This window comes from Echinops telfairi, unplaced genomic scaffold, assembly GCF_000313985.2.
Source record: "Echinops telfairi isolate 266 unplaced genomic scaffold, ASM31398v2 ScPeMD7_2;HRSCAF=8, whole genome shotgun sequence".
Classification (NCBI taxonomy): domain Eukaryota; kingdom Metazoa; phylum Chordata; class Mammalia; order Afrosoricida; family Tenrecidae; genus Echinops; species Echinops telfairi.
Window position 1 is genome coordinate 62,276,199 of NW_022103898.1, and position 5,588 is coordinate 62,281,786.

The 5,588-nt window shown below is 37.7% G+C and overlaps 1 pseudogene; it reads left to right on the forward strand.

The window, feature by feature from the left end:
* Window positions 1–5,358: 5,358 nt before the first annotated feature.
* The window catches only part of LOC101639616, a 4,882-nt pseudogene continuing 4,652 nt past the window's right edge, over window positions 5,359–5,588 (forward strand).

Consider the following 5,588-nt stretch of genomic DNA (forward strand, 5'->3'; position numbering starts at 1 on the left):
CAATGAGAATAATTTTATGGTTGAGGGTCACCACAACTTGAGGAACTTTATTAAAGGGTCACAGCATTAGGAAGGGTGAGAACCTCTGTCCTATTGTAAGCTTCTTTGATACTGTTGACTTTCAATCTTAAATGAGAGAAAAAGCCACTGAAAGTCTTCATGATCTCTTGGTTTGCCACATTGCCTCAGAAGGGAATCTGACCAAGGTGGGCTAAGAAGCAGAATCAAGCAAGTCAAGGTACTAAATCATCTAGAAGAAAGGTGATAATGCACGAGGTGTTGAAGGGATCAGGTATCAGGCATCAAAGAACAAAAAATCATATCATTGTGCATGAGGTGGAGTGCACATTGGGGACGCAAAGCCCATCTGTAGGCAACTGGACATCCTCTTACGGAGGGGTCACGGGGAGGAGACGAGCCAGTCAGGGTGCAGTGTAGCAACGATGAAACATACAATTTTCCTCTAGTTCCTAAATGCTTCCTCCCCTCCCACCACCAACTATCATCATCCCAATTCTACCTTAAAAATCTGGCTAGACCAGAGGATGTACAATGGTACAGATATGAACTGGAAACACAGGGAATCCAGGACAGATGATCCCTTCAGGTACAGTTCTGAGAGTGGCGGTACCAGGAGGGTGGGGTGGAAAGGGGGAACAGATGGGAGGGTAGAAGGAGGGTGGGGTGGAAAGGGGGAACAGATTACAAGGATCTACATATAACCTTCTCCCTGGGGGATGGACAATGGAAAAGTGGGTGAAAGGAGATGTCGGACAGTATATAAGATATGACAAGATAATTTATAAATTATCAACGGTTCATGAGGGAAGGGGGAGCAGGGAGGGAAGGGGAAAAAATGAGCTGATGCCAAGGGCTTAAGTGGAGAGCAAATAAGTTTTGAGAATGATGAGGGAAACGAGTGTACAAATAAATGTGCTTTACACAATTGATGTATGTATGGATTGTGATAAGAGTTGTATGAGCCCCCAATAAAATGATTTAAAAAGAAAAAGAAATGAAAAAAAGAAAGGTGATAGTGACATGGGCTAGATGTGAGATAGGCAAACTGCAGCTCTTGGACGATGTTCGGCTCTAGGTTTGTACATATGGCTCTGAATTAAAATTGTAAGAATTTTAAAGGATATTATTTAGATAATGGTGATTTCATCTGATTATAAAATATACTTATGGCTCTTGAATAATTTTTAAATTGTTCTGAGGAACAGGATTGGCTCTTGTGTCTCAAAAGTTTGTCAACTCCTGGACTAGGCTGATGGCAAAGGAGGTGGTGAGTAAAAGCTTCTGAATATCAACTCAAGAGCCCCCAAATTTATATTGTCATCAATTAAAACATATTTATAATCATTTGTGTTGCATACTTTCATGGCTTAACTTGTAAAAACATAGCTGTGGTGAAATTATGTATGACTCACTGTCAATTTCTCTATAACAAATGATTGGATGGGGCCATGCAAATAATGATTGGTCAGTTTTGCCATTCTTCTGGTTATAAAAGAGCCATCTCAAGCAGAGAAGGAGGAATCCTGGAACCATCTAACCAGAAGAGCCAGAAAAAGGTAAAAGAAGGATGTAGGGTGGAGATATGTCTGACCTCTGAGTTGTGGCAGTTGGCCTTGGCCTGGTGTGGAGCTGGAGTTCTTCTGTCTTGGCTAGCTAGAGGAAGTTGTTGTTACCTCCATGCCATTTCCTTAATAGGTAAGTAAAGACCACTTATAATGCGATTCTTAACATTTGATGATCTTTGAGTCTTTGATTCTTTCTAAATGTGTGTGTATAAAAATAATACATGTATATGAGAAGACTTCAAAAAATGCCTTGAAAAAATTCATTATCCTTTCATTTTTCTACTAGCTTTTATAGCCCCCTTGTATACTTTGTTATTCTAGGTTGACCTGAGAAACAAATCCAGAGACACTCATGTGCATAAGAAAGAGCTTTATATCAAAATATAATTGTATATTAAGAAAATAGAGCCCAGTCCAGTTCAAGTTCATAAGTCTGATATTAGCCCATATGTCTGATAACAGTCTATAAATTCCTCTTCTGACTCACACAACAATGACAAATTGTTGCAATGATGTCAAATGCAGGAAGATCATGGGCCAATAGGTGGAAAGTCTTGTGGATCCAGTGGCGGTGGAAGTAGCTCCATGTAGCTTGTCATTAGGAATGTCTCGCAGCAGGGTATCCCACCTCCAGGGAGGAAGATGAAGCAGAGAGTGTGGATCTGGCTTCCAGTGAGCTGTTTATCTCCATAGCACCTCCAAATGAGGTCATCAAGCTGTGACCGATTGACAGGCTAAACTCTACCCCTTCACTCTTAATAGTCTCAAGTTGACACCAGATTATGTAACTACCACACATACTATGCATATATATACATGTATATATAGGAGAGTCAAAAGGCATGGCTATAAAACAAACAAAAATCCTTATTAAGTAAAATATCAAAGCTATTATTTCTTGATTGTTCTCCGTCTAGATTTATACACTTTTGAAGACCGTGTTTCCCTCTCTCTAACCCTTCGCCAAAGAATTCTATTCTTTTCCATCTATACCAGGAAAAATGGTAGTTTTGGAGTCTTCAAGGGACTCAAATTCTATTCCTTTTAAATTGTCTTTGAGTTTTGGAATAACAACAACAACAAATCCTCTCAAAAAGAAAGAAAAAACTCTAAAGGGACAAGATCAGGTCTGTGTGGTAGATGGGATAAGGTTTCCCAAGAAAATTCTCAAAGGACAGCCCTTGCAAATTAGCAGGTACATTGTCATGAAGGTGAGAAAAAAATCCTTCGCCCAACTTTGCTTCCATTTTCCTCACCAATGTAGTTGTCAATTTTCTTGAAATTTCTTCTTATAAGCCATTGGGATTCTTTTGTGTCCTTTGAGAGAAATCTGTCAAGATCACCCCTTTGGAATTTCTAAAACAGTCATCATAACTTTCCAAGCTGACCTCTCTGCCTATAGTTTAACTGGCCCAGCAGATTCCTTCAGAAGTCACTATTTTGATTGAGCTTTTTTTTTAAAGGCACCCTAAGGAGCCTAAGGGCTGCTAACAGAGCCCTGGTGGCTTAATGCTAATGTCTGGGCTGCTGACAGCAAGGTCAGCAATTTAAAACTACCAGCCAGCTCTTCAAGAGAAAGATGAAGCTTTCTACTCCTCTGAAGAGTTGCAGTCTTGGGCAGTTATACCCTGTCCTCTAGTGTCGCGATGAGCCGGCATCGACTCGGCAGTGAGTTGAGATGAAGGAGACTGGCAACATATTGAGATAACTTGTCTGCAGTCACCCACTGATCCCAGAGACGTGCTTAAGCATGGTTTTTGTTTGGAATAAACCCATTCATGTATAAACTGGAACCTTGGTGACAATACTTTTGGGTTTACCCTTGTATAATCAAATAGGATCATACCACAGTTTTGTTTCTATCTTATATATTGTGATCTGCTTCCTACTTCTCTAAGTAATCTCATACAACATAAGTTTAATGGCTGCCTAATAGTTTGGATGTCACACAATGGAGTCAGGTAGATAGAAAATGTATAGGATAATGTATTTAGCCTTCTATTGTTGACCATCAAAGAATTACCCAGTTTTTCACTATAATATATCTGATTATAATGAAAATCCTCATTTCTTGGCAAATATAATTAATACATTATTTAGTAGTCTCTGCCTATTGATATTAGAAAAGACTGCTGAATTTGAACTAGAAAAGACAGAACTGTTAAAAAAAAAAAAAGACAGAATTGTTATTATATACTGGCTATTTATATTGAATTTTCCCCAATTACAACTAAAGAAAGATTACCTATATCAGATGCACACTGATAGATAAGATGTGCCAAACATATTTGGAGATTGAACAAATTTCATACAATTCAGGATTTGCATTCTATTTCCTGTGGACTTAGTTATTACCAGGAGTAGATGATCAATTTCAAGAACATTCATCACTTTAACATTCTACATGAACTGTAGCTATGCTGGATTTGTGGCATATCGTCATTCACTTCCATCTGTTAATAGGGCATTCTGCCCTGCTCATAAGGTGTATGCCAATTTTAAAAGGCATATGTAAATCAAGATGGCAATGTATTTTCTTTGAAATATGAATCATCTATTTAATCTCTTTTAATTACATTTTTAAAACGACTTTAACCACTTACTGGTTTAAAATACCTTTTTTAAAAAAATAACTTTATTGGGGCTTTTACATCTCTTATAACAATCCATACATCAATTTTATCATAACTTTCATTTAGCATTTATAGAAAGCAACACTTTTAAACATTTAATTTTACTATGTAGTGAACTGAATACTAGACTCGTCAGCATAAGAAAGTTAAATTAAGAAAAATTGTAAAATACCTTAGAAAAACATTTTAATGTAAATATACTATTAAAAAAAGGAATTACAATTTTTGTGTCTACTACATGCCAGACCACCACCCTTCCTCTGTCCGTCTGTGGTACTGTGGTGACTTTTGTGCTGTTGTAATGTTGGAAATTCTGCTGGCAATATTTCAAATATCAGCAGGTTTACCCATGCTAGACCGGTTTCAGCTGTACTTCCAGACTAAGATGAGGGTAAAGAAACAGGCACATCAATAATGAGAAATTAGCCACTGGAGACCTTATAAATAAGGGTGGAACATGGACTGACATCTTGCTAGAAGATAGCCCTCATTTGCTTCTATGCAAGCTCAGAGTGAATGAACAAAAATAGGTAATGTTCACAAGAACCAAAATACGACCTTAATTATATCCCACCTGAATTTAAAGGCCATCTCAAGGATAGGTTTGAATCATTGAATACTAATAATCAAAGATCAGAAAAGTAGTGGTATGACACCATGCATGAAAAAAGCCAACAGTTATTAAAATATCAGAAAGAAAGACATACCAAACTGGATGTCTGGGAGACTCAAACTTGCTCTTAAACACACAGAAGCTAAAGCAGCTGGAAGAAATGAAGTAAAAGAACTGAACAGTAAATTTCACAGGGAAGCTTAAGAAGACAAAATAGAGTATTATAATTAATTGTGCAAACACCTGGTATTAGGAAACCAAAAGATAAGACCGTGCTCAGCATTTCTTAAGCTTCAAGAACTGAAGGGAAAATTGCAAGCCTCAAGTTCTAATATTGAAGGAGGAAAATATTGAATGATATAAGAAGCATCAAAAGATAAAAAGAATGCATAGACTCATTGAACTAGAAAGAATTAGTCATGGTCCACCAGTTTAAGAAATAGGATATCATCAAGAACTAAAGATACTGAAGGAAAAAGTCCAAGCTATATTGAAAGCTCCAGAAATTGATGAGATGCCAATAGAAATGTTTCAACCAGCTGAAGCAGTGCTGGATATACTCACCAGTCTAGGCCAAGAACTTTGGAAAAGAGCTAGTACTGTGTTTCCCCGAAAGTAAGACATCCCCCCAAAATAAGACCTACTTACAGTTTTGCCTCTTGCTGAAATATAGGGTATCCCCTGAAAATAAGACCTCCCCGAACATAAAGCCTCCCCAATAATAAGTCCCCCCAAAGCTACTGTAACTCTGGACTC